At 40.8% G+C, this 13,418-nt stretch overlaps 1 long non-coding RNA gene across 1 annotated transcript; it reads right to left on the minus strand.

Moving 5' to 3' along the window:
- Positions 1-1,943: 1,943 nt before the first annotated feature.
- Positions 1,944-7,499, minus strand: LOC135968589 (uncharacterized). Its single transcript, XR_010583495.1, has 3 exons — positions 7,240-7,499; positions 2,640-2,778; positions 1,944-2,107 (listed from the first exon to the last, which is right to left on the minus strand). It is a non-coding gene; the product is annotated as an uncharacterized lncRNA (long non-coding RNA).
- Between the last annotated feature and the right edge of the window lie 5,919 nt (positions 7,500-13,418).

A 13,418-nucleotide genomic window follows, 5' to 3' on the forward strand; every position in this document is an offset into this window, starting at 1 on the left:
TATTATTCCTTATGAAGAGCTATTCATTGGGTCATATGGGGTAGAATATAGTATCAAATCATAACTTCTCCATGCCTCTGTTTCTTCATCAGAACAGAAATAAAAATAGTTTCTAATTCATATATTTGTTGTGATAATTAGATAAATTCAAACATAAATCCTAGAGTAGTGACTGGTAGGTAATAAGCCATAATATACACTAGCTGTTTTTATTAAATATGATAATGTGTTTATGGGTCTTGCTAATTTGACTATGGGATAAGTAGGTCAAAGAAACATTATCTATAAAAATGACCCTTTTCCCTCCATTTATAGCTGGGGAATGGTCTGTTTAATGCTAACTAGGGCTACTTTCTTGTTGTTTGCACAACGAGAGCCAAGTGTCCATCACTCAGATAACAGCAGAGTGAGGATCTCTCCAAACTAGATAGATTTGAAATGGTTTCAAGAATTTGGGTTTCTTAGTCTAGGATAAAGAAGACTGGAGAGGAGATATGACCACTGTCTTGAAATATCAAAGGGCTGACATGGGGAGAAACAGTTATATCTATTTTGTTTGGATCTAGAGGACAGAACCATGACCAGCTGGGTAGAAGTTAAAGGGAGACTTGAACTTAACATAGGAAGAATTCTCTAATCATCAGCGTTATATAACAAGATATGGGCAGTTCATAAAGCCATCTCCACCAATGGAAGTGCTGTGTGACCATAAACATAGGACTTAAACTATCTGTACCTTGGTTTCTTCATCTGCAAAATGGGAAGAACAATACCTACTTTTGAGGGATGTTGCAGAGACTGAATAAATTTATATGTATACAGTCTTTCGAACAGTGCTGGGACACATTTGGCATTCTATGGATGTTAACCATTGTATAACTGACTTATAAAGGTGAAAAGGGGCAAGTGTTACTATCCTTTACAAGATGGAAATAAGATCAATTATCAAGCAACCTGGTTTACTCTTAGGTAACTGATCATTATGGCAATGGGAATTACCTAAGCTGTCTCTGGCATCATTGGTATATCCCTCAGCAAGGGTACTCTGCAGGCTCAATTCTTATTGGAATCAACTGTGTCGTATATATTTTTAGCTATCTCCACAATGCCCAGGCAGTGAGCCTTCAATAAATACATGTTGTCTAGACATACACAGTGGTACCTTCTCATAGAAAGAGTATTGATTTATGCTCTGTAATTAAGTATCTCTACATCCTTCTCTAATCAGGATCGGTGAAGTCACCGTCTAACTGCTTCCAGACAGTCATTTTAAATTTATTTCTATCTCAACAGTCTCTGCAATTTAACTTGATTAAATACAACACAGGTTTAATTGGAACTTAGCTGCAAATTAAGAGCAAAGAATCCATAGAATTGACTGCTCTTTAAATATAGTTTAGCTCAGTAAGCTAATAGTTCTTTTATGGAGATGCCACTCTGAGTAGACATTAAATTGTGGTTCAAACAGCAAAACAAACAAATAGTGTGTGGGCCTCTGAGTATTTATTGTGATTATGCTATATGAGTAATAAGTAATATTTGAGGACATTAGTCATTATTGGCTTTGCATACTTCCTTTGCATGTGGCAGCCAGGATAAACAAGCCCTCGGATGCCCTCCTTTTTCTTGTGTGGGCTCATAAGTGAGGGCTAGGGGAGAGTTATTCCCTGTGTAGACATTTGGTACTGCTGATTTACATATATTTGCTGTTTTTGTAATCCAAAAATCTGGGGTGTTTATGGGTCTGAAATTCTGTGTGGCTCTGTGCCTGTAGAAGAGCTAGTAGAAAATGACACATTTGTCCGAGTTTCAGACTTACCTTTATGAGACAGTTTGTCTTCTCCTGGGCAAGGACATAAAGATCTGCAGGGATTATAGTCACATAGCACTTGTGACAGATATATGGGTTGAAAAGAAGAGAGGCATTGTCTCCCCCTCTCCCATTTTCTTTGGAGTATGCTTTTTAATTGTTTTCCGTATATACTTTTGTGTAAGTTATGAGGACTTGCAGAAGTTTCTTCAGAAGACAGGCGATATGATCAGATTTGTCTTTCTGGAAAGTTAATGCTGGTAGCACAGGGAAGGCATGGCTAAAAAGAAGAATAAACTGGAGAAGAGAAATAAGTTAGGATCCTACTGAAAAAATTCAGGTATAAAATGAAGATGCTTTAATAATAATAATAATAACAACAACTGGGAATGGGAGAAACACCAAATTCCAGATACAGACCTAAAGTAGAAATGGTAGGATTTATTGGTCCATGAGCTGTGTGGGATGAAGAGGAGCTAAGGTTAATCTTAATGTTTGAGGACTGAGGGAATGATGACACTGCTAACTGGGATTTGGAAATGGGGAAAGAGAATAGGACTGGGGAATGATGCATTCAGTTTTGGACCTGCTGTGTTTGGGATTTACGTGCAGCTCTTTAAACATAGTTTGGATTCGCAAGCTCATAGTCAGATGAAGACATTTGGAAATATGGGTCTGGCACTTAAGCCATTTGTCACATCTGGCCTGGAGACTTGGAAGACATTTGAGCACAATATTACAATGTGCTCACTGGTTCCCAGCTTTCATTAAAAAGTATCTAAACAACTATATAAAATATAAAAATATTTCACTTCTTAATATAAGGTACCTGAGATCTGGAGAAAGTGACATTATTTTGTCCTTCATGTTTTTCACAGCTTAAGAATTTAAATAACGCCCAGGTAGAGTCTTCTCTGGTAGGTAGAATAACAGCTTCCCAAAGATGTCCATATCCTCATCTCTGGAACCTATGAATACATTTCCTTACATAGGAAAAGGGACTTTAGAATTGTGATTGAGTTAAAGACCTCGAGATGAGGAGATTATACTTGATTACCTGGGTTGGCACGATCTAATCACATTGGTCCTTAAAAGAAGAGAACCGGCCAGGTGTGGTGGCTCACGCCTGTAATCCCAGCACTTATGGAGGCTGAGGTGGGCGGATCACGAGGTCAGGAGATAGAGACTATCCTGGCCAACATGGTGAAACCCCGTCTCTACTACAAATACAAAAATTAGCAGGGCATGGTGGCGGGCGCCTGTAGTCCCAGCTACTCGGGAGGCTGAGGCAGGAGAAACACTTGAACCAGAGAGGCAGCGGTCTCTGTAAGCCAAGATCGCGCCACTGCACTCCAGCCTGACAACAGAGTGAGACTCTGTCTCCAGAAAAAAAAAACCTTTCCCAGCTGTGGTCACAGGCAGATATGACTACAGAGGAATGCTCAAAGAACAGTGACAATGCTGGCCTTGGAGATGAAGGATGAAAGTCATGAGCCAAGGAATATAGGTGGCCTCTAGGAGCCAGAAAAGGTAAGGAAACAGATTCTTCACTAGAGCCCTCTGAAAGGGGCACAGTCCTGTGACGACTTGATGTTTGCCACCTAGACCTGTGTTAGGCCTCTAACCTAACAACTGTAAGATTAATTTGTGTTGTCAGGCCAGATCCCTATTAACTTTAATAGGGATGGCACCAGCTTCAAGAGCCTGAGGAAGAGACCTGGAGCCAGCAAATGAGACATAGGGTTTTATTTAGGGGCACTTACATACAGGGACGGTCCAGTGGCGGCAAACTGAATGGTAGAACCAAAGGCGCTTGCAAAAAGAATGCAGTTTATATAGTACTTTCAGTTAGCACCCTCCTCTGGCCACCTCCATGTGGCAACCCTCATTTCTTAAGTTATTGCTATCAGGTGTGTCTATCATCCACCAGGTGTGCCTGCGACACAGGGGATGCCTAAGTTAACTGATTGCTGTCAGGTGTATCTACCATACATGTTTTAAACCACCACATCTGCACTAATAAATATATATATATAACTTTATATATATAAATATATATTTTATATATAAAATAATATACATAACTTTATATAAAATATATATATATATATATTTTTTTTTTTTGAGATGGAGTTTCGCTCTTGTTGCCCAGGCTGGAGCACAGTGGTGCGACCTCGGCTCACTGCAACCTCCACCTTCCAAGTTCAAGCAATTCTCCTGCCTCAGCCTCTGGAGTAGCTGGGACTACAGACACACTCGCCCTGCCTGGCTAATTTTTTGTATTTTTAGTGGAGATGGGGTTTCACCATGTCAGCCAAGCTGGTCTTGATCTCCTGACCTCACGTGATCCACCCACCTCAGCCTCCCAAAGTGCTGGGATTACAGGCATGAGCCACCACACCCAGCCCAATAATTTTTTTATAGCAGCAATAGAAAAGAAATACATCTTCTCAGTTAAAAAGTTTTAGTACTTGCTGCTAAGGAGAAATAATTTTTCTTTATCATCATCAATATTTATTAGCCTCTTGTCATTGAATGGTGTATATCCTATCTATCCTATCTGAACTTGGTTTCCTCCAATGCAAAGTGAGATGATGTTATTTGACCTAATGGGTATGTTTTAGGAATTTAAATGAGAGTCCACAAGTAAAACGTATATCATATATTACAACACGCTGGTGATGCATTAACTGCTGACAGTGAGATTTTCTTGTCCTAGTCGTTGCAGGTGTAAAGATAAGTGCTTTTATCTCAAAGACTTTCCACATTTTTGGGAGGAAGAATGACCATTGCTAGTAAAGATCCTGGCAGTTCTTTGCCTAATGGCAATTTCTGAAAAGAGTCACTGAAGATCTGATGGGGAGATGTCTCAGTCATGGGTGACTTCAAGAAAGATAATTTTGGAGTGGACTTTGAAAGAAGATTGGGACTTCATCAGAAGAGAAGAGTGTGAGTAAGGACCCCAGGAGTCAGGCACCATTGTGAAAAACAGCGTAAGAAAAAACTGAAGAATACTTTTGGGCAATATAATTGGTATCAATCATAGTTGACCTTGACTGATGTTCTAAGTGTTCTAAGAACTTGAAAATGATAAGAGCAGAGGGTGTAAAAAAGTTTGCCTTCATTTTCCATGATTTCTTAGTTTTATGACACTTTTTGGTCATTTCATCAATTATTACTCTCTGTTTGCTTGCATCACAGAGTTCATTCTTGGTTTTCCTCCCAGTTTTATTTGCAGAGTTCTCTTTCTCTACTGCCTCTTTAAAGGCTGACATTCCTTAGGTTTTACTTGGCCCTTTTTACCTTTTCTTTATGCTCTTCTTTGAGGATCTCAATCACTCTCCTTGTTTCAACACAACTTTTGTACCAGGATTCTCAATCTATGGCTAGAGGTCAGAGCTTACCAGAGTATCTTTTCTGTTTTGCCAATTGCCTGCTGGACATGTCTGCCTAGTATCTGCTGAGGCCCTCGGGTTCTATCCATCCATGATTCTCTTTCCTTCAATCTGTTTTTCCTCTCTTGTTTGTTTACCTCCCATGGCTGAGTGGAAGCTGGTGGCATTTATTAAACCAGAAACCTTGAAGTTGACCTCAGTTCCTCTCTTTGTTTTATGTATTAATGCCAATCACACTCTAGGTCCTGTTGGTTCTATTTTTGTTGTTGTTTTGTTAGTTTGTTTGTTTGTGTTTGAGACAGAGTCTTGCTCTGTCACCCAGGCGGGAGTGCAGTGGCGTGATCTTGGCTCACTGCAACATCCGCCTCCTAGGGTCAAGCAATTCTCCTGCCTCAGCCTCCCGAGTAGCTGGGACTACAGGCATGCACCACCATGCCCGGCTAATTTTTGTATTTTTAGTAGAGACAGGGTTTCCCCACATTGACCAGGCTGGTCTGGAACTCCTGACCTCAGGTGATCCACCCACCTCGGCCTCCCAAAATGCTGGCATTACAGGCATAAGCCACCACGCCCAGCCTGATTCTGCTTTTCTTCACCTCCCTTATCCAGTCCCTTCTCTTGAAATCCACAGCTACCTTCTTGACTCAGGACTTAGTCATTTCTCACATGGACCACTGGGGTACAGGACTAATAGTCTTAAATCCACTGTCTGTCTTGCTCTTTTCAGGTATCTTCCAACCTACAAGTGTAGTAATCTATCAAAATAAAAAATGACGTATACTTTCCCCTCATAAAATCCATTTCTGGCACCCCGAGGCCTAAGCCTAAAGGCCTTTAGTGTGCCATGTAAGATCCTACATCATCTAGCCCTGTTCTAACTCTTTGGTCCCGTCTCTCACCATCTTATCCTCAAGTCCTGTTAGGTGAAAAGTCCCTATAAATCTCAGGTCCTCCTCTGCATGGAGTGTCCTTGTCTGCCTTCTCTCTTACCCATACAGCTTTGTAAAGACTCAACTCAAATATTACCTCCACCATAAAGTCTCCCATGACTGCCCTAAATATAACTAGCCACTCTCTTCTTTGAGTTTTACACCTTCACCTTGTATACATTTCTGGCATATAACAGAATTTTCAGCATCTACATCACACTTAGTGGTTTACATGCCCTTCTTCCCCTTTTCTCTGTAAGCCTTTTGGAGGCAGAAACTCACTCTTCTTCATTTTGAAAACCCCAACAGAATATCTGGCACAGGGTTTGGGGCATCCATCAGGAAGAAAGAAAAATTAAAACAAAAAATAAGAAGGCAGAATGGAAGGACATAGGCAGAGTAGGAAGACAGGCAGGGAGTAGCTGTGTGGCAGCAGTTCTTGGAGTGACAGTGAAATGGAGATCAGGGAATCTCGTTAGGAGGTTAACCTGAGGGTACAGGTACACGAGGATGAGGCCTGGATGAGTTTCGTGGCAGAAGGAGTGGACAGAAAGCATAGGACATGAGGACTGCAAAAAAAAAAAAAAAAAAGAAAGAACGAAAAGAAAAAGAAAAAGGACAGAACATAGGGCAGAGTGTCACCCTGCTAAGCCCCTGAGTGGGGATCTTTAAGCACAGAAGAACTCTATCTGAAAAATCATACCATGAACTCAGATTCCAATGTTCCACTGTGGGCTTCCCACTAGAACAATGCATGGATTTTTCAAACCATCAAAAGGTAATTTAAAACAGCAGAACCCATGCATTATTGCTGTGTGAGTCACAAGGCCCTTCATTAAAATACGTTTGTCACACATCTGGTCAGTATTTAGACAAAATGACTTTTGCATTTAGTATTAGGATTGAGATAACCATTTGCATGTAGGTTTTGGTAGTAGTTTGGATTTGTTTCTGGAAAAATCAACCAAGTCACAGTGTCAGAGGGACACAGAGAGCAATGCTTTCTGTTTCATTTATTGACCAAGGGCACTGCCATCCCAAGTCACAGCCTCTGGGCCACTCACACAGCTTAATTCTGAGAGACAGCCCTGCCACTGCCACTTACTGTCCACACCGAAGACTGCACAAGCCCAGGCCAGGCTCCTGGGGCATATGCTCCTCTGCCACAAAGACGGTGAACTCCATTTCCTCTCTGCCCCAAACCTGCAATCAGCAGGACTTCAAAGACCAGACTCCTGTGGTGCCTCCTCCCCCTTGAGGAAGCAGCAGTCCTCCAGCTCCATGGAAGTGTGTCTCACAGAAAATCCACCCTTGTGTTAGGAATTCAGGCTCCTCTCTGTTGTCACTGAAATGCCAGATAATACTGAAATGAGCCTTTGATAAGCCATGTTGAATCTGCCCCAGATAATCTACTAGAAGCATAAACAAGTAAGGGGCTTGAGGTGCAGGACACACTACTGGCCACCGCTGCCCTCTGGGCCACAGAGAGAGGGTTGAGCCTTCAACAATGACCCTGCCCATGGGCCAAGGCCACAGGAAGCTGAAGGTGATAACAGGAGCAGAGAACCGGCTTTTCTCTCTCCCATCTGGAAGCACCATCTCCCTCCTGAAACTCCCCCTGTCCTTGCCCCTCTGCTCTGCTGTCCCCATTCTGCCCCTGGCTTTTTTTTTTTTTTTTTTCTTTTTTTCTGGAAATGCTCTGCCATCATTTCCAGCTCTTATTACAGTTTGCTAGCTGGGTGACTGAGTAAGTTGCTTACATTGTTTGATAAGAAGATGAGGATAAACGTATTAACCTACTGGAATATTAGAAGGAATAAATAGCTACTGTTTTACAGATGAGCCTAGCTAGGTCAGAACCTGGCACACAGAGGATTTAATAAATACCATTTCTTTCTTGACTAGTATGTAGCACTGTGGTTAGGAGTGTGGACTCTGGATTGAGACAGGCTAAGTTAAAATCCAGCTCTGCTAAACTACTATAACTATGTGACCTTATATTCATTTCTTCTGTTCACCTCAGCCTTCTCCTCTATAAAATGGGGATAAGAATCACACCTACTTCAACAGGGTATTATAAGGATTAACTAGATTACTGAATGCAACCTGCTTAGAATAGTACTGGGTTATACAAAATCAGCATTGCAAAGCTTAGCTATTATTATTATTCTCCTCTTTACATAGGTATGATTCATTTAATCAATTTCATGGAGCCAACAGAACATTACTACATTCGTAGGAGGTACTCAATACCTCCCTGTGATTTAAATGAAAGAATGGAGGAAACTCTTTTCAACATTGGGGGTACTTTATAATGTATTTTATAAAATTGTCATTCAGACAGGAATTCTTTTCTGAGGGTCTTTTATATGCCACACACTGCGCTGGGTTCCAGGGACACTACCTCACAAAGCAGGCAAAGCCTCTGCTCCAAGACTCGCTATCTGGTTCTAGAAGTCTTCGCTATGCTGTAGTCTTGCTGCCTTGCTTAGCAAATGAGGACACCAAGGCCCAACCAAAACAAGGCATTTCTGGGAGGCAGTTACTTGTAGACATATCGTTTATTTTTAGGACTCATGTATCAAGACCTCATTTGGTTTGTTGAGTGTCTTGTTCCAACGCCGTTGGTTTTTTTTGGTTTTTTTTTTTTTTTTTTTTTTTTTGAGAAGGAGTATCGCTATGTCACCAGGCTGGAGAGCAGTGGCGTGACATCGGCTCACTGCAGCCTCTGACTCCCTGGTTCAAGGGATTCTCCTGCCTCAAAGTACCTGTGATTACAGGCACGCACTACCACGCCCAGCTAATTTTTGTATTTGTAGTAGAGATGGGGTTTCACCATGTTGGCCACGATTGTCTCGATCTCCTGACCTCACGATCCACCCACCTCAACCTCCCAAAGTACTGGGATTACAGGTGTGAGCCACCGTGCCCGGCCTCTGATGCCCTTCTTTGTGAGGGAATCAATACAACCTGGTGGAAAGAGTTGGGCTCTCCAGTGAGACCAAACCTGGTTCCGCCAGGTACAAATTGTACCATTGTGCAACATACTTAAACTCTCGTGGCTTCAGTTCTTCATCTGTACAATGGAATAGCAGCCTCTGCTGTGTCAGTAAGAGTCTCTTTGTATTGCAGAGGCTACAGACTGAGAGCTGGGAGACTCACACATCTCACATGGTGTCTTTATCATGTTTAATTGATTGAATTCATGACAGACACTTAACATTTGGGAAATGTTCTATGAAACCTAGATTTCTGGCTTCTTTTGACAAGTCAGAAGGTCTGGCAGCAACACTGAGCTGGAGTGAACAGCTGCCTCTGGGATGGGACGTGCATCTTTCAATGTGGCACAGTCCCTACCTTCCTCCATCCATTGCTTACACCTGGACTGCTCCATTCATTAACCCACTCTGTCGGCATAGAAGTTTACAGGGCCTGCTGTACGGATGATAGCTTTATAGGAGGATGTTATTGTAAACAATCAGAGTGTTTCTCTGGCTGGCGAATGCTCACTGAAATGTTTACCTGTGCTGTGGATATGCAGAGCATGCTTTCTCCAGACATCTTTCTCCTTTTAGCTTCATAGGAGATTTAGGCGGCATGGTGATGGTAAGAGAGAGATGTGGCAGTAGAGATGCATCAATGTAAATATAAAAGTAATAGAAATGCATCCATATAAGTATAAAAGCACCTGACTGCAGCACCCATTAAGAAAAAAGAGAGGAGGGCAAGGGAAAGAAGAGCTCTACCTTGAGAAACCAGGGGCTGTTGAGATGCAGTGCACTGGCTGGGGCCTTGTGATGAATGGCGGTTTGGCAGACCATTTATCTCCTTCCTTCCTTCCTGGGGCCAACATGAGTCTTACTTATAACTTAGCTCTCAGACTCCCTTCATGTTAGATCCACAACTGAGAAGGCTGCAGGGCTAAGAGTGGAAAGTAGCTTTCGAGGCATCTAGATTACAAAGCTGCATGGTGCAACAGAAAGAGCCCTAAACAAGGGGCCAGAAACTGGGAGCCAGTCCTCGTTCAGGCTCTTGATCTGTTAGGGATTGGTTGTGTCTCCTTTGTAAGTCATGTAGCATGAGTTAGGGTGTTTATATCCACCTGCCTTAGGAGAGGCTGTTATGAGCATCTGATAAGATAACTGATCTCTCTCTCTCTCTCTCTCTCTATATATACACACACACACACACACACACACACACATATATATGTATATGTACACATACACATATATATCTCTCTATATATACACATATATACAGAGAGAGCTATATATATATAGAGAGAGAGATCAGTTATGCACTGGTGTATCTATCTATATATTATTAGCATCTAAACTTATGAATACTCATACACACATATAATGCACCCTGGAGAGTATACAAAGTATATGAGAGTTGTTAGAGATGTAATTGTCTATGAGGATCCATGCTGACCAGACAGAACTCTGGGTCCAGGGCCATGAGGTGAGGGAGGGTGTTGGGGCTCATTACTGCAGCGTCTGCACAGAAGCCAGGCATTTGTGCTGGAGGTAATCAGGGCAGAACTTTATTACCCCGGTAAAAGATGCAATATTAATAGCCAAAAAATAATTTTAAGGAAATGCATTTATTGAGTCCATATAAGGTATTTGGAGGATGAAGGTACCTGAAACCATTCATATGAGGAACATATGAACAATGATGTGTAGCCTGAAAAAGGGAAGAAGAAGGGAAAGATAACCTGAGGCTGTCTTTAAACATGACTCATGTCATGTGGAAGAAGAATTTGACTCAGCTAGCCACAGAAGGAAATTAAGATCAATGGTAGAAATTACAAGTGTGCTGATTTTTCTCATTTATTAATTTATTTTTTTCATCTATCTAAAATAGCAATTAAGCAGGCAAACTCAAAGCTACATACTTGCGTTAAGTCCCTACATTGTCATTAGCTAGTATGTGACCTTAGGCAATTTGTTTAGTCTCTGAGTCTCTTTGTTCAATTCTGTTAAAATAGAGATAAAAATAATACCTATCCCAAGGGCTAATTTGAAAATTAAACGAATCAATGCAGGGATGGCTATTGGTATAGGGTTTGGCATATACTAAGCACACAATAACTGTTAGCTATTATTATTCAATAAGCACTTACTATGTGCCAGGTTCTGTACTAGATGTTGGGCTTACAAAGGTAAATAGGATGCAGTCACTCTTCAGGAACTTTCTAATCTAAAAGTAAATCAATATCTGCAAGAAAAATCCTGAGAAAGAAATGTCTGCATGTGGAGAAGGATCCGTTTCCCATCAGCAGCTGTTCTCACAGAAAGGCTGATCAACTGCTTGGGAAGATGGAACAGAAGGAACTCAAGCTTCAGAATGTTTCTGGGATTGGATCATCTTTAAGATGTCTTCTAATGTCAAATCTCTAGCTCTAAATTTCTTCTCAGAAACTTCTTCGCCCTCAACTGAAGTCCAAGTCGAAGCCTGAAAGGGGAACAGAGCTTGTATTCCTGACCATGCTGTAATCACCAAGTCTTGTCCTGCGCTTTGGTCCCATGTCTCAAGGCAGTGACCTCTCTGTCAGGCAGGGGCCAGCCACAACTCCTCTTATCCTACTGAGTACATGAGGGGCTGCAAGAGCCTCTGAAATGGTCTTGACCCTGTCTACAATATTTCATACCTGCCACTCACTGAGGTTTTGTTTACTCTAAAATTATGGGGAGGGTGACATTGTGCTTGGAGCATTTGATGAATATATTCCCTGAACCCTCACCCAACAAAAACTCACTTTGGAAACAGAGCCTGAATTTAGGAATGTGGCTTGATTATGGGTTGCAGCCGGGCTTGCAGTTTTGCCTCTTCTCTGTGATCCATCCTTGGAAGCTAGGACCCACAGCATAACACTGACTTAGACCAGCAAGAAAACTGTTCAAAAAAGCTACCTTTTAGTTCATCAACCTGCCAATGCCCTCAGCACTAACAAATAGCTAACCTTTCAAAATAGGCAGAAAAGAGTCGTCCCCTTTCCTTTCATTAGCTGTCCAAGAATTCAGAAATACACAAACTAGAATAAAAAATACATGAAAGCTTTTTGTATTTAATTTGTAATTTATAATAAGTTTATTTTTAATTAATGTAATTAGCCTAATTGTGTATTTCATGTCCACAAAAATCTTCAGTATTGGTATGCTTGAGTTTCCAATCCTATTAACAAACCTTTTAATCCATACAGACCAAATCAAATAATTTAGTATTTATTTCAACATTATCCTTTAGTGTTCTTCATGCTTTGTGAATGTTGGTCTCAACTGAATGAGATGAGAATAGTGTTTTAAAAGTGGGAATCATACATTATCCCTTGAAATTCATTTCATCTTTATTGTAGCAATAACTAAAAATTATTGACTACATTTTAGTGGAACCAGGAACTGAGCTAAGAGCTTTACATACATTTTCTTATTTTAATTCTTACCCTAATTGGTAAAATAGTTATTATTGTATCCATTTTACAAAGAAAGAAGCTGGAGCTCATAGAAGCTAAGTATCTTGGCCAACTTTAAGAATACTAGTAAATTACAAAACTGGAACCCAAACCCAGATCTGTGGGATTCAAATGCCCATCCACCTGCTCCGTTAGGCTGCCTCCAGCCCGGGCTGGACACAAAGTAAATTTTTCATAAATAATGAAATGATAACGACTTAGGCAGTTTTCTTGCAAGAAAGGCTACTATGATCCACTCCACTGGATATCTGTATATTGAGCAGGTTAAAATAGGCAAGAGGAGTCTTTGTGATTCTATTTCTTGGAAGTCCAAGATTTAGATAGAAAAAAATATGAGATCATTATGTATGAAGAATCTTCATTTAGGAAAGGTTATACATTGGATAAAATAAAAATGTTTACCCAATTAAAAATGGTCTTGGTTTAGAAAGGCTGAGCTTTGAATGCAATGTGTTGGAATATATTTGGGGTTTCGGTGTAGTGAGGTGGTGATGGTGGGGAAATATATTTACAAAATAAACTTCTTAAGTTAATATGGATTCTATTATCTGTTGTCCTTCTTTTTTTCTTTTTTCAAAAAAAAAAATTAAAAACTGAAAATAGGCCCACAGACTGTTCTATTCTGCCTTGAACTTTAGGGGCGAATTGTAAGCATACTTTGAATATATTTTAGTCAGGGCCTCTGAAATATGGCCAAGTTCATGATACTCTGAGGCTAAAAGTATATTGCCTTATCTCCCCCTCATGCCAAATGAACAGAAAATAAACCGGTTCTTTTTTTAGCTTTTTATTTTGGATTTGTT

Source organism: Macaca fascicularis, chromosome 1 (genome assembly GCF_037993035.2).
Source record: "Macaca fascicularis isolate 582-1 chromosome 1, T2T-MFA8v1.1".
Lineage (NCBI taxonomy): Eukaryota > Metazoa > Chordata > Mammalia > Primates > Cercopithecidae > Macaca > Macaca fascicularis.